Genomic DNA, 27,400 nt, shown 5'->3' with positions numbered 1-27,400 from the left:
TGTCTTGATCTGACATCACCGGATTCTCCAACTTTAGTATTGTATCACATTCTTTAACCTTCCATCTAAAATACTGAGATTTAATTCGGCCCTTTTGTTGAGTGTTTTGGGAGATTTGGGACCTAATTTAAAAGAAAGTCTTCCCTCTTTTGATAAACAGTGGGGAGATACTGCATTTGAAGCCAGATTAAAATTTTAACTCTGATTCCTCAAAAGTAAAGTGGGGGAGAGGGCAGAAGTACTCTCTGGGGATTAGATGAGATAATAAGTGAAAAGTATGAAGGTTAATATGTTGCCATTTTAAGACTCAATGCTGCTTTCCTTTCCCTTTAGATGTCTTTAATATAGCAATCAAGGTGTTCTAGGAGAACAACTGCAGCTCTAGAGTTGGACAGACGCTTGATTTCCAGCCCTATTAACTTAGCAGTGCATTGTGATGCTAGAAAGCTACCTAACTTCCTTGAGTTTCTATTTCTCCATGGGGCGGGGAAAGGAGAAGTGCTGTCTTTTGTGAAAATTAAAATGACAAACTCTTGGCATAGTATCTAGAAGGCATTCAACGAATGTTAAAAGATACCCTGTTTTTAGATATTCGTTCCAAGTTTTCGCCTTCTCTTTTCTTGATTTTTAGATACAATTCATTCCCTGTCAATTTGGAACTTTCTCTTCTAGCATTTTCTATGTGTGTCATCCTAACCATCACTTTGTAGAGAGAAATACTAGTAATAATAATTGGCTCAATTTTTTGAATGCTTATCAGATACCCCCAAATAGCTTAAACACTTTATATACATTATTTCACATTTTGTCATCCTAAAGGAAAAATTAATTTGTAATAAAAATATCGGTACAGTCATTGCTTTTTGGGTGAGGTAGACAGGAATTAACTGAAAAGGAGCCCAAAAGAACTTTCTGAGGTAATAAAAATGTGCTGTATATATTTTTAAATTTTAATTTATTTTATTTAAAAAATTTTTTTAAAATTGAAGAATAATTGCTTTACAGAATTTTGTTGTTTTCTGCCGAATACCAACATGACTCAGCCATAGGTATGCATATATCCCTCCCTTTTGAACCTCCCTGCCGTCTCCCTCCCCACCCCACCCCTCTAGGTTGGTACAGAGCCCCTGTTTGAGTTTCCTGAGTCATGAGGCAAACTCTCATGGGCTGTAAATTTTACATATGGTGATGTAAGTTCCCAAGTTACTCTCTTCATACATCTCACCCTCTCCTTCCTCCCCCACCCCACTCCATAAATCTGTTCTCTACGTTTGATTCTCCAAAAAAATGTGCTATATCTTGAAGAAAGCTGGTACACGTTTGAAAAACTCATAAACTGTACACATCAAATATGGCTCTATCATAGAAGACAGTTTATACTGGAATGAAAAATTGAGAGGAAAAGTTAAGCTTCTTAAAAATATCCTACAGAAGAGAAATTTTTATAACTACTTTCCAGATGAGAAAACCAAGAACCTGAATGTTCAGGTCATTTCTTCCAGTTCACGTTTACTGGTGACTATGCAGAGGCCAAATCCAGGTGTGTTTAAGGGCACAGCCTATACACTTAGCCACCAGGCCCCACTTCCTGCTGGGAGCCTGGCGCATCCTGCCATGTTCTGCAATCCAAACTGTACTATTTTATCCTTAGTAACCATGTCACATAGACTAAGACAGAGCAACATGCTTATGTTTTTTTTTATTTTTTTATTACATGCTTTTAGAATATTACATACAAACACCCTGACTTCTTACTGGGGATATGAGTTACATGAAACTCTAGAAAGAAAACATACCTGTTTCAAAATGTTTAGGTAGGAGGATGAGACCCAGGATTTATCCAAAGGAATCACTTCCTCTCTCTCATCAGCGTGCATTTCCAACTATTTTGAAAGTAATATTTTGGCTGCAATAGTTTCAGGCAACATATTCAAATGATAACTCAGTAAGTCCTCTGATATGAAAGATGTTGCCGTGTCCATCTACAGAGAGCCAGCGAGGAGTTGGGAGTGTGTCTAAGATGGAGCTTTAGCAATCAGGTGAACCTATTATCTCACCATCTGTTAGAAACTGTGTGCTTAAATTTCCAAATCAGAAATGTCAGCAGAAGTCCCTGAGTGCTTCGGTGATTATAGAACAAAGCAGTCTGCCATGACTCTGCAGGGCTGAGGTCACTTCAGGGTTATTTCTTCTGTAAATGAGGCAGCAGTTTATAAATTTACAATCACCTTACTTGATACTTCTCCAAACTTCTCATTAAAATGCCCAGAAAAAGATACAGAAAACTAAACCTGAAATATAAGTTTTCTTAAGGACACATGATGAAATCAAAGAGGTGTTTTTCTCTTTGTATCATGATGGATGTAAACTGAGAAATGTCTTATTGTGCTATATAACCTTTGTGGTTCACTCTCCAAAACCCAGTCTTTTTTTTTTTTGGAGGCTAATTACTTTACAATATTGTAATGGTTTTTGCCATACATTGACATGAATCAGCCATGGATTTACATGTGTCCCCATCCTGATCCCCCCTCCCGCCTCCCTCCCCTCCCATCCCTCTGGGTCTTCCCAGTGCACCAGCCCTGAGCACTTGTCTCATGCATCCAACCTGGGCTGGCGATCTGTTTCACAATTGGTAATATACATGTTTCAATGCTATTCTCTCAGATCATCGCACCCTCGCCTTCTCGCACAGAGTCCAAAATTCTGTTCTATACATCTGTGATTCTTTTTTTGTCTTGCATATAGGGTTATCATTACCATCTTTCTAAATTCCATATATATGCGTTAGTATACTGTATTGGTGTTTTTCTTTCTGACTTACTTCACTTCATATAATGGGCTCTAGTTTCATCCATCTCATTAGAACTGATTCAAATGAATTCTTTTTAATGTCTGAGTAATATTCCATTGTGTATATGTACCACAGCTTTCTTATCCATTCATCTGTTAATGGACATCTAGGTTGCTTCCATATCCTGGTTATTGTAAACAGTGCTGCGATGAACATTGGGGTACACGTGTCTCTTTCAGTTCTGGCAAAACCCACTCTTAACTTCATACATCCATTCAATCCTCATGGCAATCCTATGAGGCCTAACTATTTTTTTTTTAATTTGTTTATTTAAAAAAATTGGTATATAGTTGCTTTACAGTGTTGTACAACAAAGGGAATCAGCCACATGTACACATATATCCCCTTCCTGCCCCTCCTTACCCCACCCATCTGGGCTTCACTATTAATATACCCACCCATGAATTAATAAAATGTGTTAGCTGGCTGTGTTGATATTCCCAAAGATACACATCACACAATTTTGAGTGTGAGAGTCAAGACTCAGTCCTATTTATTTATTTGAAGTGTAGTTGATTTGCAATGTTACATTAGATTCTGGTGTACAGCAAAGTGATTCAGTTATATATGTATTATTTTCACAGTATTTTCCCTTATTAAATGATATTAAATACAGTTCCCTGTGTTATACAGTAGGGCTGTGCTGTTCACCTCTTATATAGATAGAAGTTTGTGTCTGCTAATCTCAAACTCCTAATTTATCCCCCGCCCCACCCCTGCTACATTCAGGCATTTTTAGTTACCCATTTTCTCCCATAATCAAATATTGTATTCTTTCCCCACTAAACTTGGAAACACTTGTTGTTCTACTCTGCTGTCTATATTTGTTTCTGTGGCTGCACTGACCCAGGTCAAGGTCAACTTGTTTGCATACTAAGAAGACTGAGAAAATAAATATGTTCAGGTTCTCTAGGGGTGTAAAGTACGGGGCATTCCAGATTAACGAGACAAAAATACTAGATGGAAATATTCTTCACAGCAAGTATATCTATATTACATATAAAAATTTTCAGAATTTTTCAAAAATATTCTTAGAAAATCATTTAGTATAACTTAATTTTTTTTTCAATTTTGTATAATCTTTCTAAGTTGCAATTCCCAGAATATGTGCACAAGTCATCTTTGTTCTACTAAGGGTGATTTGTGAAAATATGGTTCTGTAGTTAAGTAAGATTGGAAGGCGGTGCGCTCTATAGTTTTCCTGTGAAAACTATCATTGTGCGTCAGTAAATAAAAGCTCTGATAAGCACTTCAATAAAAGAATCTGTTTAAGGTTTAACCACAGTTCCTTCAAGTTACTTGAATACAAATTTTTCTTTTTCAGGCAACACCTGTCAAAATCCCATAGTCATCTGCTCTAAATGCTTAAAATGCATGGTTTTTTGAACATATTGGATTATCACTAAATGGACTTATTTCAGTGAGTCCTCCCAGAAACTCTATATTTCAGAGCTTTTTCTCTCTTCATAGCAAAAGGATTATACTTCCATTATTTATTTTTGTTCTCTATCTCTTCAGTGTTTACAACATAGGTCAGAAACCACCTCTTTCTTTTCTTTGCCATCTTGTGTTAGTGTCTACAACAGTGTTAAATATACAGTGTGTGTGTGAGAAAGTGTGTGTGTGTGTGAGAGAGTGTGTGTGTGAGTGTATGTGTGTGAGAGAGAGTGTGTGTGTGCATGTGAGTGAGTGTGTGTGTGTGAGAGTGTGTGAGTGAGTGTGTATGAGTGTGTGTGTGAGAGTGAGTATGTGTGAGTGTGCGGGTGAGTGTGTGTGAGTGCGTGTGTGAGAGTGCATGTGTGTGTGAGTGGGTGTGTGAGAGTGTGTGTGTGTGTGAGAGAGAGAATGTGTGTGAGAGAGTGTGTGTGTGTGTGAGTGTGCATGTGTGAGAGTGTGTGTGTGTGAGAGTGCATGTGTGTGAGTGTGTGTGTGTATGTGTGTGTGTACTCAGTCGCTCAGTTGTGTCCCACTCTTTGTGAGGTCATGAACTGTAGTCCACCAGGCGTCTCTGTCTATGGCATTTTCCAGGCAAGAATACTGGAGCAGGTTGCCATTTCCTAAGCCAGGGGCTCTTCTCTAACCAGGGATCAAATTGAATCCACGTCTCCTGTGACTCTACCACTGCGCCACCTGGGAAGCCAAAATATACAGTAGGTGTTTCATAAAGGGATGCTTATTTTCTTGCTGAACCCAAATATCTGAAAGCAAAAAAGCCTTTGGAGTCCACTTCGTAAGAAACTTGTCTGATACAAAAATCCTGCTAGAGAGTCAATATAGGCACTTTTCCACATTTCTTAGGAATAATGTACACGGAAGTAGTAATTCCTCCTTCTTGCTTTTGCACTGAAACTATCTTTCCTGTTATGATCCCATAATGAGGGAGGAAGGAAAATATTAAAACATGATAAAGTTCAAGGTTGTCACATTAAAAGCTATTTAATAGCACTATCACTATTACTGCTGCAACTAGCTGACATTTATTGAGCATATTGTAGGTGACAGTCTTTAAGTCACATGGCAACCCTATGAGTTAGGTACTATTATTCTCACCATATAACTGCTGAGGGAATTGGGAGTTAAATAAGAGACATTACTTTGCTGACAAAGGTCCGTCTAGTCAAGGCTATGGTTTTTCCAGTAGTCATGTATGCATATGAGAGCTACCATAAAGAAAGCTGAGTGCCGAAGAATTGATGCTTTTGAACTATGGTGTTGGAGAAGACTCTTGAGAGTCTCTTGGACTGCAAGGAGATCCAACCAGCCCATCCTAAAGGAAATCAGTCCTGAATATTCATTGGAAGGACTGATGCTGAAGCTGAAACTCCAATACTTTGGCCACCTGATGAGAACTGACTCATTGGAAAAAACTCTGATGCTGGGAAAGATTGAAGGCAGGAGGAGAAGGGGACAACAGAGGATGAGATGGCTGGATGGCATCACCGACTCAATGGACATGAGTTTGAGCAAGCTCCTAGACAGAGAAGCCTGGTGTGCTGCAGTCCATGAGGTCACAAAGAGTCGGACACGACTGAGCTGAACTGAAGTCTACAGTAATAGAAGGACAATGAAGTCACAGAAGCTGGTCAAATCCTAGATGTTAGACTTTAGTTAAATTTCAGTTCAGCTCAGTTGTGTCTTTGCGACCTCATGGACTGCAGCATGCCAGGCTTCTCTGTCTAGGATCTTGCTCAAACTCATGTCCATTGAGTCGGTGATGCCATTCAACCATCTCATCCTCTGTTGTCCCCTTCTCCTCCTGCCTTCAATCTTTCCCAGCATCAGGGTCTTTTCTAGTGAGTCAGCTCTTTGCATCAGGTGGCCATGTAGAATTAGGGGAAATCAATTATGTGTGAGGTTGTAAAATTTTAATTTGTCTAACACTTATTTAACAGGTGAGGCAAATGCAAGCCAGAGGATTTCAGGGACTTGCTGAAGATCACCAACCTTTTTAGTGTAAAATCTGGCACTAGAAAACAGTCTCTGAATTCTTAGTCCAGTTCTTCTTCTATGTTGTCTTTTTGTCTTACTCAAGTTAATTAAGAGCAGTTATGTTAAACAGCTGCTTTTCAGGGAAAACATGTGCTACCACCTTCCATAAGGAGCTCAGAGATGCTTCTGGAGAGATGAGATTTACAGAAGTAATTACAAAACAGATTTGATTGAAGCACTGCAAATTTAGTATTGGATTGCCAAATCTATTTCATTAAAAATTTTTTACTATACATTATTTATTGAACTTTTCTCCTCTTTAAAATGTTGCTATTCAAATATAAATTTATCTGACAATTCCAAGGTGGTGAGAATTTGAAAAGAAAAAAAATTCTAGAACAGCAAGATTGACCCTGTTTTGTCATATATATATATGTATACATTATATATATGTTTTGAAATACATACATCATATATATCAAGATAATAAGTAAATAACACATCTCATTTTAATTTTTAGAATTTGTGTTGGTGAACATGGTTTTCTTATATTTATTGGCCAATGCATTTCTTCACATGAAATGTCTTCCTGTATACTTTTTTTTGTTTGTTTCTATTGAGTTAATCATCATCATCTTCTTGATTTATGAAAGCTCTTTGTATATGAAAAACCATAGGTCCTTTTCTGTCATACATATTAGAAATATTTCCCAACTTTGTTACATCCTTTCATGTCATTTTTTCCCAGTACATTAAGCATTTTTTATGACATCTCTTGAAACAATTAAAAAAGATTTTCCCCTATACTAAAAAAAATTCCCCCCCAGAAAGGCCGTGTTTCAGAGTGGACTGGATGGAGTGGACGCACAGTCTCTGAGATGAGACACGCTGTCACAGGAAGGTGGAAGCAGGGTGCGCCCGCTCGCTTCCTCTCACCAACATCTCTGTGCGGCGCCCGCTGGGCGCCCGGCGCAGAGGCCTGGCAGGTCTTCCTTGCACTGCCAGTCATCACAGGAGAGGAAGGCAGGCCTCACCTGCGCTGGACCGTTCAGAGCGGTTCTCTGGAGCCTGCAGAAGTGCTTCACAGGCACAAAGGGCAGAAACACCGCCAGCGAGGCTTCAGTTTGCTAACAAGCTAGGATAAAAAATGTGATATCATTTGAATTTTTTTTTTCAATTAAGTTTATGTAGAGAAAAAGTCTTTCCATCGCCCCAATGTTTCTAATTTGCCTTAGTTAAATATGTTACCAGTTAAATGCAGTCCTCTTTTTAAGGCAAACACATATTGCAATTTAATTCTTAAATGATTATTAAACAAAGCAATGTCTTCATTTACGATACACAAACAGGCTAATGTCTCCAGACATCTGGGATGCTTTTTCCAAATATGTATGATTAATATTCTTATTTTACTCGGCACTGCAACTCATGCTTAATTTGCTATTTTCACTTCCCTTCTGAAGCTTCTGCCAACTGCTTGCACTTGGGTCTTTTGCAGCATCTCTGACTGTCCACCCTTGGTGATCCCATAATTGCTGGTGTGAACCAGACAGAAATGGATGTCTGTGCTGGCCTTTCCTCTTCACAGCTGCCTGGTCTGAAGCAGGCCACTTCATTTCCCTCAGTTTCAGCTTCCTCATTTGCAGTATTAGCAAGTTTGTTGTTGTAACTGTGATTATTACAATTCATGTTACCGTCACATCATTATAGGGTATTGATAATGTTGGACAGATCGATGAATAAACAACAATTCTTTAATAGTTCCCTCCCTTGATAAAACAAATTACTATCCCCACAAGCAATCCCAACCTCTTTTCCCTGATTCTAGAGCCTTTTTCTTAAGTTCCTAAAAGGTAAATGCTTCATGTTTCTTTGCAGTGGTACAGTCCCTAATAGAGTGCCTTATGTAATTTGTTCTTCCAATGATTTTTCAGGAGGAAGGCCCACTTAGGTTGGATAAATGACTTCTCTCTATCATGGGCAGCGGTTTTTAATGCAGGGATATTTGGCTGTGTCTAGAGAGAATTTTGGCTGCCACAAACGGAGACTGCTCCCGGCAGCTGGTTGGTATAGGTCCAAGTGGCTGCTAAACATTCTGAAATATAGGATGTAGGACATACAGACTAGCAGAGGATTATCTGGCTGCCAAGCGTTGATAGTGCCAAGGTTGAGAAACCCTGATATAACAGAAAATATGGCTTTGGAGTCAGAGCTAAGTTCCAGTCCCAACTCAGTTGTTCTCCTGCTTTGTGGATTTGAACAAGATGCTTGACTTCTCTGTGCTTTCTCGTTCTGTCTGACATACAGTGTTACAAGAATCTAGATGCAGAAAGGTACTTCAGTTCAGTCACTCAGTCATGTCCGACTCCTTGTGATCCAAAGGACTGCAGCTTGCCAGGCTTCCTTGTCCGTCACCAACTCCCAGAGCCTACTCAAACCCATGTCCATCACGTCAGTGATACCATCCAACCATCTCATCCTCGGTCATCCCTTTCTCTTACCACCTTCAATCTTTACCAGCATCAGGGTCATTTCCAATGAGTACCTCAGGCAGCCAAAGTATTGGAGTGTCAGCTTCAGCATCAGTCCTTCCTATGAATATTCAGGACTGATTTCCTTTAGGATGGACTGATTGGGTCTCCTTGCAGTCCAAGGGACTCTCAAGAGTCTTCTCCAACACCACAGTTCAAAAGCATCTTTGGCACTCAGCTTTCTTTATAGTCCAACTCTCACATCAATATGTGACTACTGGGAAAACCATAGCCTTGACTAGATGGACCTTTGTTGACAAAGTAATGTCTCTGCTTTTCAATATGCTGTCTAGGTTGGTCATAGCTTTTCTTCCAAGGAGCAAGAATCTTTTAATTTCATGGCTGCAGTTACCATCTGCAGTGATTTTGGAGCCCCCAAAAATAAAGTCTGCCACTGTTTGCATTGTTTCCACATCTATTTGCCATGAAGTGATGGGACATGATGCCATGATCTTAGTTTTTGTAATGTTCAGTTTTAAGCCAAGTTTTTCACTCTCCTCTTTCACTTTCATCAAGAGGCTCTTGAGTTCTTCTTTGCTTTCTGCCATAAGGGTGGTGTCACCTGCATATCTGAGGTTATTGATATTTCTCCCGGGAATCTTGAGTCCAGCTTGTGCTTCAGCCAGCCAGGCTGGCATTTTGCATGATGTGCTCTGCATATAAGTTAAATAAGCAGGGTGAAAATATACAGCCTTGACATACTCCTTTCCCAATTTGGAACCAGTCTGTTGTTCCATGTCTGGTTCTAACTGTTGCTTCTTGACCTGCATACAGATTTCTCAAGAAACAGGTCAGGTGGTCTGGTATTCCCATCTCTTGAAGAATTGTCCACAGTTTGTTGCGATCCACACAGTCAAAGGCTTTGGCATAGTTAATAAAGCAAAAGTAGATGTTTTTCTGGAATTCTCTTGCTTTTTCAATGATCCAACAGATGTTGGCAATTTGATCTCTGGTTCCTCTGCCTTTTCTAAATCCAGCTTCAACATCTGGAGGTTCACTGTTCACATACTGTTGAAGCCTAGCTTGGAGAATTTTGAGCATTACTTTGCTAGTGTGTGAGATGAGTGCAATAGTTTGAACATTCTTTGGCATTGCCTTTCTTTGAGATTGGAATGAAAACTGACCTTTTCCAGTCCTGTGGCCACTGCTGAGTTTTCCAAATTTGCTGGCATATTGAGTGTGGCACTTTCACATCATCATCTTTTAGGATTTGAAATAGCCTAACTGGAATTCCATCACATCCACTAGCTTTGTTCATAGTGATGCTTCCTAAGGCCCACTTGACTTCATGTTCCAGGATGTCTGGCTCTAGGTGAGTGATCACACCATCGTGGTTATCTGGGCCATGAAGATATTTTTTGTATAGCTCTTCTGTGTTTTCTTGCCACCTCTTCTTAATATCTTCTGCTTCTGTTAGGTCCCTACCATTTCTGTCCTTTATTGAGACCATCTTTGCATGAAGTGTTCCCTTGGTATCTCTAATTTTCTTGAAGAGATCTCTAGTCTTTCCCATTCTGTTGTTCTCCTCTATTTCTTTGCACTGATCACTGAGGAAGGCTTTCTTATCTCTCCTTGCTATTCTTTGTAACTCTGCATTCAAATGCGTATATCTTTTCTTTTCTCCTTTGCCTTTAGCTTCTTTTCTTTTCTCAGCTATTTCTAAGGCCTCGTCAGACAACCATTTTGCCTTTTTGTGTTTCTTTTTCTTGGGGATGATCTTGATCACTGCCTTCTGTACAATGTCATGAACCTATCTTGTACAATGTCACGAATCTATCTATAAGGTAGATGGAAGTAGAAGTCTGAATAATCTTAACAAGACCCAGAGATTAAAAAAAAAATTTTAAATTAGATTATAGTTGATTTGCAATGTTGCATTCGTGTGAAGTGTGTAGCAAAGTGAATCAGCGGTACATATACATAGATCCATGTTTTTTTATTCTTTTCTGTAAGTATTCTGTTATTACAGCGTACTGAGTAGAGCTCCCTGTGTGATGCAGTATGTCCTTATTAGTTATCTATTTTATATATAGTAGTGTTAAGTGTTAGTCACTCAGTTGTGTCCAAGTTTTTGAGACCCCATGGACTATATAGCCTGCCAGGCTCCTCTGTCCATGGAATTCTCCAGGCGAGAATATTAGAACGGGTTGCCATTCCCTTCTCCAGGAGATCTTCCCGATACAGGGATTGAACCTGGGTCTCCAGCAATGCAGGCGGATTCTTTACTGTCTGAGCCATGAGGGAAACCCCACACAGTAGTGTTTATGTATCAATTCCAGCCTCCCAATTTATCCCTTCCTTGCCCCCTTACACCTTGGTAACCATATTTGTTTTCTGCATCTGTTAACTCCATTTCCGCTTTGTAAGTAAGTTCATTTATGCCCCTTTCTTTTAAGATTGCACATACAAGTGACACTGTATTATACTAGTCTTTCTATGTCATACCATACAGAGAAGAACTATACAAAAAAGGTCTTAATGACCTGGGTAACCACAATCATGTGGTCACTCGCTGCACGCCAGACATCCTGGAGCGTGAAGTTAAGTGGGCCTTAGATGCATTACTATAAACAAAGCTAGTGGAGGTGATGGAAGTCCAGCAGAGCTATTCGAAATCCTAAAAGATGATGCTTTTAAAGTGCTACACTCAGTATTTCAGCAAATTTGGAAAACTCAGCAGTAGCCACAAGACTGGAAAATATGACTTCATTCTGATCCCCAAAAATGGCAATGCCAAAGAATGTTCAAACTACTGTAAAACTGTGTTCACTTCACATACTGGCAAGATTATGCTCAAAATCCTTCAAGCTATGTTTCCACAGGACACAAACTGAGAACTTCCAAATGGGTTTAGAAAAGGCAGAACAACAAGAGATCAAATTGCCAACATTTGTTGGATCATAGAGAAAGCAAGAGAATTCCAGAAAAAATGTCTACTTCTGCTTCGCTGACTATGCTAAAGCCTTTGACTGTGTGGATCACAACAAAGTGTGGAAAATTCTTAAAGAGATAGACATACCAGAACACCTTACCTGTCTCCTGTATGCAGGTCTGGAAGCAGTAACTAGAACTGGAGAAGGAAAAAATGACTGTTTGAAAATTGGGAAAGGAGTACATCAAGGCTGTACACAGCCACCTGGCTTATTTAACTTCTATGCAGAGCACATTATGTGAAATGTTGGACTGGATAAAACACAGGCTGGAATCAAGACTGTCAACAGAAATATCAACAACCTCAGATATGCAGATAACATCACATTAATGGTAGAAAATGAAGAGGAACTAAAGAGCCTCTTGATGAGGATGAAAGAGGAGAAACAACTGGTTTAAAACTCAACATCCAAATAACTAAGATCATGGCATCTGGTTCCATCACTCCAAATAGAAGGGGGAAAAGTGGAAGCTGTGACAGATTTTATTTTCTTGGGCTCCAAAATCACGGCAGACAATGAAGCCAGCCATTAAATTAAAAGACGCTTGCTTCTTGGAAGGAAAGCTATGGCAAATCTAGATAGCACATTAAAAACCAGATACATCATTTTCCCAACAAAGGTCCATATAGTCAAAGCTGTGATTTTTCCAGTAGTCACGCATGGAGGTGACAGTTGGACCATAAAGAGGGCTGAGCACTGAGGAATAGATGCTTTTGAATTGTGCTGCTGGAAAAGATTCTTGAGAGTCCCTTGGACTGCAAGGAGAACAAGCCAGTCCATCCTAAAGGAAATCAATCCTGAATATTCATTGGAAGGACTGATGCTGGAGCTCCAATACTTTGGCCACCTTATAGGAAGAGCTGACTCATTGAAAAAACTTGCTAGGAAAGATTCAAGGCAAAAGGAAAATGGGATGATAGAGGATGAGATGGTTAGATAGCAAATCATTGACTCAACAGACATGAATTTGAGCCAACTCTGGGAGATAGTGAAGGACAGGGGAGCCTGGCGTGCTGTAATCCATGGGGTCACAAAGAGTCAGACACGACTGAACAATAACAACAAGTGTAATACCCAGAGATCTGTGGTTCTTAATGAGACGCAAGGATTTATCTATTCTTTGGACACAGAAAGGAGGGTGGACCTGATCAAAAGTATGTTTGCATAAAGAGTAGGAAAATGGATACTGTGCCTTCTCCCTTTTGTGGCCACTCTGAATAACTTTTGCCTTTGCCTGTCAAAGACAGGCCACTTTAAGAGAAGCTGTAGCATGCCAAGGAGCTAGAAGTGGAGATGTGGATTCCGTTCATTTGCTGAGCTCAGTGAGTATCCACACAATTCAGTGTTGACCTAATTGATTGCATAGAATCACAAAGGCTTACTTTTGCCAAGATTATTATAGTGCAGCTAGAGCCTCCAAGGAAACTGTGAGCATCCAGTCTCAGGACGCAGCCTTGGGGTGGGAGAAGGTAGCACGTGTACACCCACTGCAATTGACTGGCTAGTCTTCAAGCTCAAGCTTCGGTGCTGGCTGGCAGTGAGCCAGGCCAGGTTCTCGGAGATACATCAACCATGTGTCCAGTCTGTGTGTCCAGTTATGTCCAGACTTGCTGACAAAATGATGTGACTTCAGGTATGCATTGACGCCTGTGGTAACCACTCCTGGATCAGCCGTGGAGTGGTTCTGTAGGTAGGACACATTTTGTACACAGAGGAGCTCTGCTGAGAGGTCTGGAGTGGAATGAGACCCACACAGGCAGATGGACAGACCACCGGACCAAACGCTTATCATCCATTTGAGGATTCAAGTAGGACAGAGCAGTTCCATTTTTAAGGGAAGATCAAAAAGCTCTTTTAAAATAAATTATGTTTTACAAAACGTTGAAGCATGTGGGGAGTAGGAGCTGAGGAGCCTGTCTGGGGGCCCTGTGAGCAAGGATGCATGCAGTCTGTTCACTACAAGAGGCTCAGGAGCAAGCACAGTAGCTGGCACATAGTAGGTGCTTAATAAACCATCACTGAATGGCCCCATGCAAACCTGGAAAAAGAACATTCCTGAGGCTAGTAACATTGGACTCTGAATCCCAAGAGGAACACTCTGGGCAGAAACCAAAGGAGCTTCCTCCTGCAAGAGGTGTATGGCTTGTGTGTAGGCCTTTGAGCTGCATGATTCATGGTTAGTTTAGGAATGTTCCTGAAAGATGATGCTTCTTTCAAGAAGTGAGGTTCATGTTTTCACATAACAGGAGTAACTGCCTAATCAAGTGGATTCCTTGCCTCACATTAGCAGAGGCCCTGGAAAGAAATCAACCAACGAGAGCCTATTGTGTAGCACAGGGAACTTGACCCAATGCGCTGTGTGACCTGAACGGGGAGGAAGTCCAAAAGAAAGGGGTGTGTATGGATATGTAGGGCTGACCGGCTCATTGTGCTCCACAGGAGGAACCAGGACAACTCTGTAAAGCAACTACACTCCAATAAAAATTAATTTTAAAAAGAAATGAAGAGAAATATAACCAACGAAATGTAGCCAAACTCAACTAAAGGAAGTGACGTGTTAGGAGAGTTAATGATTTCCCTTCGTAGCATGTGTTAATAACTAACATTCATTAAATGCTTACCATGTCTCCCATATTGAGTTAAGTGTTTTCCACACATTTTATTTTTTGCTCGTAACAACTCTATGATATAGATCCTACTGTTATCCCCATTTTTATCGACAAGAAAACTGAAGCCCAGGGAGGGCAAGTGACTTTCCCAAGATCATAGAATTGACAGTAAGCAGTTGGGTAAGTATGAGTCCAGAACCTGGATTTTTAGCCACCATGTAATACTGCGGCTATACTACTCAGGGGGATGGTTCTCAAAGTCACAGATTCTCCATGCCTATCAAATTGGTTCTGAGAAAATGATGCTTATGCAGGACTGTCTGAAAATTATACTGTTGATTTGCTCCTCTAGGCACTGTAAAATCTATTTCTAGTTTGCAAATGACCAGTGGGAACGTCCCGAGATTTCATGGTTATGGTCTTTCTGTTGAGTGCTGTCTTTACAACCAGGGTGTTCTTGTAGGCATTGTTAATTAAATCAAACAGCGTCCTCTGTGTGAGGTCCCAGAGAAGTGGTTCTCTGGTTTTAATATCAGTTGATGTGTGTTTTTCCTCATGCTTTCGGTTTACCTTCCTCTTTTACACACTGAATCCTGTAAACATTCACATTTCCTCCTTTGTTTGGGCTTCCAAAATGTATGGCCTCTCACCTGGAAATTTATAGGACCTTGCGCTGCAGGTAAAAACCTCTCACTGAGGCAGAGATTTGCTGAGCAAGATTTTCCATTCGAGAGGATGCTCTAAGGAATTCCCTGACCTCCTGTTATTTCCACCTCATGTTTATGGGAAGAGTCATAGTAATCGTCATGCAGAGGGTGGAGGTGAAGAGCAGTCAAAAGATTCCAAGCACTGAACTACGGCTGTTCATGGGGTTCTCAAGGCAAGAAAACTGAAGTGGTTTGCCATTTCCTTCTCCAGTGGGCCATGTTTTGTCAGAACTCTCCACCATGACCTGTCTATCTTGGATGTCCCTACATGGCATGGCTCATAGTTTCATTGAGTTAGACAAGGCTGTGGTCCATGTGATCAGATTGGTTAGTTTTCTGTGACTGTGGTTTTCACTCTGTCTGCCTTCTGAAGGATAAAGACAAGCGGCTTATGGAAGCTTCCTGATGGGAGAGACTGGACTGAGGGGGAAACTGGATCTTGTTCTGATGGGCGGGGCCATGCTCAGTATATCTTTAATCCAATTTTCTGGATTAAACACTGCTGCTATACTACTCAGGGTTCCCTCCCTTTTGCTTGACCTGAGGCCAAACTAGGTGGAGGTAATGAAAATAATGGCCACCTCCTTCCAAAGGCCCCATACAGGCACTGCTGCACTCAGCATCCCTGACCCTGCTGCAAGCCACAACCAGCCCACACATCCCCGGAGACTCCTGGCCACTCGTGGGCAAGTCTGGGTCAGTCTCTTGAAATAACTCCAGAAAGAATGGAGAGTAGAGAAATAACTGCAGAAAGAATGAAGAGATGGAGCCAAAGAAAAACAACACCCAGTTGTGGATGTGACTGGTGATGGAAGTAAAGTCCGATGCTGTAAAGAACAATATGGCATAGGAACCTGGAATGTTAGATCCATGAACCAATGCAAATTGGAAATGGTCAAACAGGAGATGGCAAGAGTGAATATTGAAATTTTAGGAATCAGTGAACTAAAATGGACTAGAATGGGTGAATTTAACTCAGATGACCATTATATCTACTACTGTGGGCAAGAATCCCTTAGAAGAAATGGAGTAGCCCTCATAGTCAACAAAAGAGTCCAAAATGCAGTACTTGGATGCAATTTCAAAAGTGCCAGAATGGTCTCTGTTCGTTTCCAAGGCAAACCATTCAATATCATAGTAATTCAAGTATATGCCCCAAACAGTAATGCTGAAGAAGCTGAAGTTGAACAGTACTGTGAAGACCTACAAGACCTTCCAGAACTAACACCCAAAAAAGATGACCTTTTTATTATAGGGGTCTGGAATGCTAAAGTAGGAAGTCAAAAGATACCTGAAGTAACAAACAAATTTGGCCTTGGAGTACCAAATGAAGCAGGGAAAAGGCTAACAGAGTTTTGCCAAGAGAATGCACTGGTCAAAGCAAACATCCTCTTACAACAACACAAGAGAAGACTCTACACATGGACATCACCAGATGGTCAATACTGATATCAGATTGATTATATTCTTTGCAGCCAAAGATGGAGAAGTTCTATACAGCCAGTAAAAACAAGACCAAGAGCTGACTGTAGCTCAGATCATGAACTCCTTATTGCAAAATTCAGACTTAATTTGAAGAACGTAGGGAAAAACCACTAAACTATTCAGATATGACCTAAATCAAATCCCTTACAGTTATACAGTGGAAGTGATAAACAGATTCAAGGGATTAGATTTGATGCAGAGTACCTGAAGAACTAGAGACAGAGGTTCATGACATTGTGCAGGAGGCAGTGATCAAGACCATCCCCAAGAAAAAGAAACACAAAAAGGCAAAATGGTTGTCTGATGAGGCCTTAGAAATAGCTGAGAAAAGAAAAGAAGCTAAAGGCAAAGGAGAAAAGAAAAGATATACCCACTTGAATGCAGAGTTCCAAAGAATAGCAAGGAGAGATAAGAAAGCCTTCCTCAGTGATCAGTGCAAAGAAATAGAGGAGAACAACAGAATGGGAAAGACTAGAGATCTCTTCAAGAAAATTAGAGATACCAAGGGAACACTTCATGCAAAGATGGTCTCAATAAAGGACAGAAATGGTAGGGACCTAACAGAAGCAGAAGATATTAAGAAGAGGTGGCAAGAATACACAAAAGAGCTATACAAAAAATATCTTCAAGACCCAGATAACCACGATGGTGTGATCACTCACCTAGAGCCAGACATCCTGGAACATGAAGTCAAGTGGGCCTTAGGAAGCATCACTATGAACAAAGCTAGTGGAGGTGATGGAATTCCAGCTGAGCAATTTCAAATCCTAAAAGATGATGATGTGAAAGTGCTGCACTCAATATGCCAGCAGATTTGGAAAACTCAGCAGTGGCCACAGGACTGGAAAAGTTCAGTTTTCATTCCCAAAGAAAGGCAATGCCAAAGAATGTTCAAACTACTGCATAATTGCACTCATCTCACGTGCTAGCAAGTAATGTTCAAAATTCTCCAAGCCAGGCTTCAATAGTCCGTGAACTGTAAACTTCCAGATGTTGAAGCTGGATTTAGAAAAGGCAGAGGAACCAGAGATCAAATTGCCAACATCTGTTGGATCATCAAAAAAGCAATAGAGTTCCAGAAAAACATCTACTTTTGCTTTATGGACTACACCAAAGCCTTTGACAGTGTGGATCACAACAAACTGTGGACAATTCTTCAAGAAATGGGAATACCAGACCACCTGACCTGTTTCTTGAGAAATCTGTATGCAGGTCAAGAATCAACAGTTAGAACCAGACATGGAACAACAGACTGGTTCCAAATTGGGAAAGGAGTATGTCAAGGTTGTATATTGTCGCCCTGCTTATTTAACTTCTATGCAGAGTACATCATGAGAAATGCTGGGCTGGATGAAGCACAAGCTGGAATCAAGATTCCCGGGAGAAATATAAATAACCTCAGATATGCAGATGACACCACCCTTATGGCAGAAAGTGAAGAAGAACTCAAGAGCCTCTTGATGAAAGTGAAAAGGAGAGTGAAAAACTTGGCTTAAAACTCAACATTCAAAAAACTAAGATCACAGCATCTGGTCCCATCACTTTATGGCAAATAGACGGGGAAACAATGGAAAGTAACAGACTTTATTTTTGGGGGCTCCAAAATCACTGCAGATGGTGACTGCAGCCATGAAATTAAAAGATGCTTGCTCCTTGGAAGAAAAGCTATGACCTACCTACACAGCATATTAAAAAGCAGAGACATTACTTTGTCAACAAAGGTCTGTCTAGTCAAAGCTATGATTTGTCCAGTAGTCATGTATGGATGTGAGAGTTGGTCTGAAAAGAAAGCTGAGCACCAAAGAATTGATGCTTTTGAACTGTGGTGTTGGAGAAGACTCTTGAGAGTCACTTGGACAGCAAGGAGATCCAACCAGTCAATCTTTTTTTTTTTTTTTTTCATTTATTTTTATTAGTTGGAGGCTTATTACTTTACAATATTGTAGTGGTTTTTGCCATACATTGACATGAATTAGCCATGGATTTACATGTGTTCCCCATCCTGAGCCTCCTTACCCCCTCCCTCCCCATCCCATCCCTCTGGGTCATCCCAGTGTACCAGTCCTGAGCACTTGTCTCATGCATCCTTCTCCCTGGAGAAGGGAATGGCAACCCACTCCAGTATTCTTGCCTGGAGAATTCAAAGGACAGAGGAGCCTGGTGGGCTACAGTCCCTGGGGTCGCAACGAATTGGACACGACTGAGTGACTAACACACAGACAACATTCATTAAATATTCACTGGGTGGAGACACAAATCATTGAAGAAACCTGAGGTTAGTGTTACTGTATTAGATCTGTCCCCCAAGTCAGTATGAACAGTTTAGGTGCACATTCAATGTTTTGAATTCTACAAATTTACCATTTAGAACTGTGTTTTGTCCTGGAGGGCTTCCTTGAATCCTCACTGCAACCCTTCCCCTCTCAAAACTAAATGAGAAATTTTGCCGCATGACTCCTGTAACACTGTACATCGCCTATCACAGCAGCTATGACGTTCCTGTGATTGCCAGTTTAGTGGGCAATCTCGCCAGCCCTTCTCTGGAAGCATCCTGAAGGCAGAGGCTCTCTGCTCTCCTTGTATTTACAGCACCCAGCCAAGTGCCTGATATAAAGGAGGGTTGACTGGTTAAAAGAATGGAAGAATTAATTAATAGATTAATTAAATGTATTATCTCTCCTTGATTATCTTTGATTTACAAGCCTTTCCATGGAGTCACAATACAGGGGAAAGCTACAAAAAAAAAAAAAAAATACTGTGCAATGTTCTGAAAGCAAATTATTACATGTAGGCTGTCCTTACCCTTCACATACATACACAAGGAAGAGATAAGAGTGATAAAATTTCTGAGATGGCACCTCAGAAGTATGAGGGCTTTAAAAACAAAGCAAAATAGGGAAAAACAGGAACAAATAGGTTAGTACTCATTATGAGATCATCCAAGCCTGCTCTGTATTGGCTCACTCCAGTAGTCCCTTCTTTCAAGATTTCTGGCAAATCCTCTTCTGATTTGCTACAGTCATGTATGGATGTGAGAGTTGGACTATAAAGAAAGCTGGGTGCCAAAGAATTGATGCTTTTGAACTGTGGTGTTGGAGAAGACTCTTGAAAGTCCCTTGGACTGCAAGGAGATCCAACCAGCCCATCCTAAAGATCAGTCCTGAATATTCATTGGAAGGACTGATGTTGAAGCTGAAACTCCAATACTTTGGCCACCTGATGCGAAGAGCTGATTCACTGGAAAAGACCCTGATGCTGGGAAAGATTGAAGGTGGGAAGAGAAGGGGACAACAGAGGATGAGATGGTTGGATGGCATCACGGACTCAACGAACATGAGTTTGAGTAAATGCCAAGAGTTGGTGATGGGCAGGGAGGCCTGGCGTGTTGCAGTCCATGGGGTCGCAAAGAGACGGAAACAACTGAGGGACTGAACTGAACTGAACGTCAGATTTCTCACTTTGCATGTTTTCTTCTTTGTTCAGCTTCCACTGTCCTTTATTATCCCCAGGAAGCTGCATGTTTTTTACCTCTTATTCCTCATAATCCTTTGATGAAATTTTCCCACTCCACAGACTGCTTATTTCATCCTAATTATTATGTTTTTAGAAGAAAATATGTTTTCCAGCATCTTCTCACTCTTTTTGGCCTTATTTTTCTTTTTCTACCATAATGTTTTTTCAAGCTAAAATTTCACCCTACACTTTGCAGATGGGAAATCCTAATAAAAGTGATTGATGTTTCTTGTCCTCATCAATAACCATTTTGAAAGGAATTTAAAAACATCTTTTCATACCTATTTCGATTTCTAGAATGGTAATCATGAGGGGTAATCATGTCCTATGTGCGTGCTGAGTCACTGTAGTCATGTCCGACTCTTTGGGGCCCCATGAACTGTAGCTGCCAGGATCCTCTGTCCATGGGATTCTCCAGGGAAGAATACTGGAGTGGGCTGCCATGCCCTTCTCCAGTGAATCGTCCCTATTCAGGGATTGAACCCAAGTCTCCTTTGGCTTCTGCACTGTGAGCAGATTCTTTACCGCTGAGCCACCCGGGACACCCTATCATGTCCTATATGCTAATATTATTCAGGGCACTGTTTACCTGTTGCTTTATAAATACAACTATTTAAAATTAATCTAATACAAGTGATTTATAAATGATCACATCTAAAATAATATTCATAATAATAAGCATCTGTAGAGATTTCCAGTTTAAGGAATGCTCTCATATCAGCAACTCCTCATAGCCATATGAAGTAGTGATGGTCTTTAACTCATTTCAAAGATGAAGAAACTTATGCCCAGAGTGGTTTGTCCAAGATCAAATGGCCAGCCTGGGTTTTTTGTCTACATATTAGTCCTTGTGTTATACCACTAGGGTGAAATTTAGAATCAGGTAATTCTGACTCTCAACTATGTTGCTCTAGGAGCCTGATCTCCTAGAGAACTCCTAAGGAGATCTGCTGAGAACTCCCTGAAATCACTAGGTTCCATGCCTTTGCACAAGCTATTCCTTCTGCCTAGAATGTCTGTTCCCAGCTCCAACCTGAAAAAACTGTGGACTGGGAGAAAATATTTGCAAATGATGTCACTGGCAAAGGAATAATTTTCAAAATATACAAACAGCTTAGATAGCTTAATGTTAAAAAATAAACAACCCAATCAAAATGGGCAGAAGACCTAAGTAGATATTAATATTTCTGCAAAGACATACTGATAGCCAACAGGCACATGAAAAGCTGCTAATATCACTAATTATTAGAGAGACGCAAATCAAAAGTAAAATGAAGTATCATCTCACACCAGTCAAAATGGCCATCATTAAAAAGTCTACAAATAATGTTAAGGGAGGTGCAGGAAAAAAGAAACGTCTTTTCCCATTGTTGGTGAGAATGTAAACTAGTGTAGCTACTGTGGAGAGCAGTATGAAGGTTCCTTAAAAACTAAAAATAATTACCGTATGATTCTGTAGTCCCACTGCTGGGCATATATCCAGCAAAACTCTAATTTAAAAAAGATACATGCTTTCCAATGTTCACAGCAGTACTATTTACAATAGCTAAGACATGGGAGCAATCTAAACATCCACTGAGAGATTAATGAGTAAAGAAGATGTGCAATATATATGTACATATATGTATATATATAATGGATATATATATACATATATATAATAGACTACCACTCAGCCATAAAAAAGAATGAAATAATGTCATTTGCAGCAACTGGGATGGACCTAGAGACTGTCATATTAAGTGAAAAGTCAGACAGAGAAAGACAAATATCATATGACAGCATGTAAATATGGAATTAAAAAAAATGATCCAAATAAACTCATTCAGAAAATGGAAATAGACTCACGGGAATAGAAAACAAACAACTTCTGGCTACCAAAGGGGAACATGGAGACGGGGAGATGAAGCGGGAGTTTGGGGCCAACACACACACACTGCTATATGTAAAATGGATAAGCGAAAGGGACCCGCTGCATAGCACAGGGAACTCTACCCAGTATCTTATGACAACCTACAACGGAAAAGGATCTGAAAAAGAATACAAATATACATGCATGGCTGAATCACTTTGCTATACACTTGAAACTAACACAATATTGTAAATTAACTATACATCAATAAAAAATAACCCTATCTTTCTTAGTGTTCAGGCACCATGTTCTCTGTGAAACCCTGTCCTCCTGAACAAAGTTAGTGGCCTCTTTTACATTCTTTCTGTTCCTTATATATCTTTCCGTTACCAGCCTCATCACACGAGGAAAGCCAGTGAGATTTCTGTCTGCCCAGCTATGCTTTGGGCAACTAGAGGGCAGAAAACGTGTCATATCCAGTAGGTGCTCAGTGAACCCTCTTTGAGCTGAACTATCAATCGGGTTTTTTGCCTTCAAACTGGGTTTGAGGCATTCTTAGATGATCTTTATTACCATTTTGCTTTTTTCTAAAATTCATACTGATATTCCAGGTGACCTACTTGCTTCACTGAGTTTTTTCAAAGCGAGGAAGTTGCAGAAAACTACCCAGCGGTATAGTCAACTCAAAGAGACCTGGTTTTGTTCTAGCCTGATTCTTCAAGCCTTACAGAAAGTGATGAAGTTGGAAGGCCTTTCAAACGAATGTTAATTGTCATTCCACATGCAAGCCAAGTGCCTTCTCCTGAATACCCAAGCCCTCAGAGGTGAGGCCTGGTATGTGCAAGGCCCTTCATGTGCATTTATTCTTCCAACAGTCATGAGAGGCCACATCACATCTTCATTCTCCACAATTTATGAAAGTGAGGTCAGGTCAGAGGGACTGAGTTGGCTAGAGAGTTCTTTCAGGTTTTTCTGGACCATCTTACCGAATGAACTTTTTGGCCACCCTAATATAAGGCCCTGCTCATGTACAACTGGAGATGTGAGATTTATGATAAGCTCTGATTTTAAAATGGTACTTTGTACTATACTACCTGGGATAGGACACTCGCTGTATGAGCAACAATGGCATAAATAAGAATGCTTTTTTCGTCTCAGTCATTCAGACTTTTTTCCCCTGACCAGTGGCTTTGCTGTAGAATGAAAATGCTTCAGCATTCTAACAGTGCACCTGATTGAAAGCTAAATTGGCTATTTGTCCTTGGCAAACCTCTGTGTAATTAAAGCTTTTGATAAAACTCATTTAAATTCTCAGGCCTGGTCTCATGGTCCCAACTCCTGTTTTCATTTGGCTTTAACTTCACTATTGTGAGTGAAGCTCCAATGCTCCCCCTGGACACCTCTGTCTGGTGACTTTCATGTTTGTGTGATGGCTTTCTCAGAGGTAAGGGTAGGAGGTATATAATTTTCACATTAACCTTCCCCTTCACCCTCAGCTAAAGGCCCAGCAAGTAAAGAGACCCCACATACTGAAAGCATGCCATGCTGATTTTCAGAGGGGTGGCCTCAATTTCTTTTAGGCCACTGGATATTTTCATCTATTAAAGAAACTTGATTTGAGGGAAACTGCCTGGAACACAGTTGCTAATGCAGCAATGATAGATTGGTGTCAGGAACTTTTGAGAATGGAGGAAATTACGAGAGCCAAATAATACCTTCCCTTGACATTTTAAAAAGGAGAGTGTCTGTTTGGAAAGTTCAACCGCAGATCTAGCAAAGCACATAAACAGGACCTGAATACGTTTTTCAGTAAAGAAGACCTAGGATTGAAATCTGGTTTGCAGTAGTCATTATATGATTCAATACAAGCATTAAAATTTACAGAACTGTTCAACAGAAAATTTGAAGTTTTAGCTAATATTATTTCAGCAACTATTTTTTCAGCACCAGATTTTCCTCATCACTTTCAGGGACTCCTGTGTGTGTAATGTAGTGTGTGTGTGTGTGTGTGTGTGTATGTGTGTGTATGTGTGTGCATGCTCAATCGTGTCCGACTCTTTGTGACCCTATGGACTGCAGCACGCCAGGCTCCTCTGTCCATGGGATTTTCCCCACTAGAATATTGGAGTGGATTGCCATTTCCTAATCCATTCTGGGACTCTGATGACACAAATATTTGACCTTTTTTTTACCTTGTCCTACAGTGCTCTGAAACTGTAGCTCTTTCTTTTTTTTGTTCAATATTTGTTGCTCAAACTACGTTATTTCTGTCTGTCTATCCTCAAGTTTTCTGATTCTTTTCTCAATTTTTTTCAATTCAGTTCCATTTCACTGTTGAATCCAACTACTGAATTTTTACTTCTTATTTTTTCAAGCTTTATTAAAATACAATTGACACATAACATGTATGGTGAATTCTTTATTTCTGCTATTGTATCTTTTAGCTGTAAGATGTCTACTTGTTTCCTCTTTATGTATTTTAATTCTTCATTGAGACTTTCTACATTTTCATCTGTTTCAAGAGTATTTATGATTGTTTGTTGGGTCATTTTATAATAGCTACTTGATAGACTGTTGGAGAATTCCAACATCTCTGTCATTTTGGCCTTGGTATCCATTGACTGTCTTTTCCAGCATAATTAAGATTTTCCTCATGCTTCATATGCTGCCTAATTTTAAAATAGAATTCTATCCTATTTAAATAGTATAAAGAATGTTGATATTTTGTTTCAGGTAGGTTCAGACTGCAAGTAAATTCTGCCTTCTGTGGGACTGTCCATCTGTGGTTCCAATGTCAGTTGAGTTTTCAAAGCATTTGCTCATGTCTGTCCTGTCCTACATCTAGGGGCCAGTCTGTGTCCTTGGCAGTGATGTATCATGGTTCAGTACTAAAGGTATGCTGATTAGCATCAGAGTTATTCCTGGACAGCTTGGGGTTTAACCCAGGAGTTCATATACAATTTTTATAAAAAGATTGATTGATTGGTATTTGTTTGGCTGCACCAGGTCTTAGTTGGGCATGTAGGATCTAGTTCCCTGACCAGGGCTTCCCAGGTGGTGCTAGTGGTAAAGAACCTGCCTGCCAGTGCAGGAGATGGAAGAGATGCAGGTTTGACCCTGGGTCTGGAAGATCCCCTGGAGGAGGAAACGGCAACCCACTCCAGTATTCTTGCCTGGAGAATCCCATGGACAGATGAGGGCTAAAGTCCATGGGGTTGCAAAGCGTTGGACACGACGGAAGTGACTCAGCAGCAGCAGCAGCAGGATCTAGTACCCTGACCAGGGACTGAACTCAAGTCTTTTGCATTGCATGGAGTCTTAGCCACTGGACCACCAGGGAAGTCCTCATATACAATTTTCAGGGAGTCACTTTCCTGAGCTCCTCTCTTTTCATCTCCGTGGCAGTTTCCAATTTCCTTGGGGCTCACTTTTCTGGCCCTCCAGCCAAAAAGCTGGGGTTTTAGATACCCCACCTTCCTACAGGGCCAGGACGAGGGTGAAGCAAGTGAGGCACGTGCTGCAAGTGCAAAATTTAGGGGGGGGGGGGGGCGCCAAAGTCAATAATGAAGATAAATAAAGGTTTAATGTATCATTTAAAAATCAAAATTAATGAAAAACTCATAGTGAACAAAATATTACAATTTTAAGTAAAGACCAGATCCAGCTCTGCACTTTATAACTCTGCAACACCCATCTCACCAGAATCCCAGCCTTGCTTTTTTTGTGTGTATTTCCACACCTGTGCTTCCCTCTGGCATGAAGTGGTGGGGGAAAAAAATGGTAAATACCACAGGTGGTGGCACTTTGAATTCCAGTCTTCTTCCTTAAGCCTATCTGCTACCATTGGTTTTTCAGAGCCCTGAAGCAACTGCTGTATGCATTTTGTCCACATTTCATAGCTGTACTTAGTGACAGAGACAAGGGGAAGGGTGCTTGCTTCACCTTGACTAGAACCAGAACCAGAGATGACTCTTCTTAAAGTGCTGTAGCGATCAAGGCCAGAGGCAAGACAAGGACAAAGGAAGTAAATTCTAGGAAAACAAATAGGAAAAGTTTCTTAAAAAAAAAAATTCTGTCACATTATTCTTCCTAGTAAATCTCGGAGTGATTAAAAATAAAATTAACATTCAGACTTTCCAGGAATGACTCAATGTGTTCCTTTCCTTTCTTTCATCCTCCAGGGGAAAATGCACACATGTTTGTGTGTACATGAGTGTGTGCACATGGGCAGGCACGTAAGCATTCATGTTCCAGAGAGAGAGAGAAGCAGAGAGATGGGGTAGAGACAGATAAGAATGCTATAGATTTAGATATGTAAAGATTCCCCATGTTTTCCTCAAAATTAATGAAAGAGAAAAATATTAGAATTTTGAACTTTTGAGTCTCTGCCTTGGCTTCCTCTTTCCTTCTTGTTTTGGGGGAATTACCAGGGGATAAACCTCTTTCATGAATACAGTATTTGCTAGCATTGAGCACACTGCAATTTGTCCAATTTATAAGAAAGAAGAACACTTAAGGGTAGATGGTTGGTTTTAAGCAGGTGGATCAAGTTCAGAGCTGTCTTTTGCTATTTGCACACCTACCTTGAAAAAAGCCAAAAAAATATTCAAGTACCCTGTTTGAAGTCCTTTGTTTAGGACTTCTGCTTATTTGCTCCTGGGCCCAGGAGTTTTATTTATTGAATACGGGCAACTTTAGGTGAAAGAAAGTTAAAAAACATTGCAGAGTGTATCCAAATGTTGTTTGATCATTGAATTTGATTGGAGCATAACAGCTGTGTACAAAAATTGCTGACTGCTTTTTAACTTCATGGCCTCTGGACATCTTGCATCCCTTGCAGTGAAAAAATAATGGTTCTAACCTACATTTTTGCCCAGAGAGTGGATTTTTCTGTACTCTTGAAAAACCCTGAGACACCCCTCATCTATTTTTCCCCTTATCTCCTTTCCTGCCTCCATCCTGCCAGCATTGTCTTCTCTCCATCTTTCCTTCCTTTTCGGAAACACTGGTTTAGCACCTTCTTTATGCCTGTCACTTTCCTATACACCATAGACTATACAAAAGTAGACTAGATAAACACTGATCTGGCTAGGAACATCATCTATTTGAGGAAACAGGCAGGAATGCATGAAAGAATTGGAGCAATAGTGTAGAAATGTCTCAGAGAAATGGTCCTTCTAGATGATTTCTGATCTCTTTAGAGTCAGTCAGCATTTCTCAAATTTGTCACTTTTTCACAGGCTTCTAAGATCATAGCATCTGGTCCCATCACCTCATGGCAAACAGATAGGGGAAAAAATGGAAACAGTGACAGATTTTATTTTCTTGGGCTCCAAAATCACTGTGGATGGTGACTGCAGCCATGAAATTAAAAGACTCTTGTTCCTTGGAAGAAAAACTATGACAAAGCTAGAAGTGTATTAAAAAGCAGAGACATCACTTGGCCAACAAATATCTGTCTAGTCAAAGCTGTGGTTTTTCCCAGGA

Source organism: Cervus elaphus, chromosome 2, assembly GCF_910594005.1.
Source record: "Cervus elaphus chromosome 2, mCerEla1.1, whole genome shotgun sequence".
NCBI lineage: Eukaryota > Metazoa > Chordata > Mammalia > Artiodactyla > Cervidae > Cervus > Cervus elaphus.
This window is presented reverse-complemented; position numbering follows the sequence as displayed.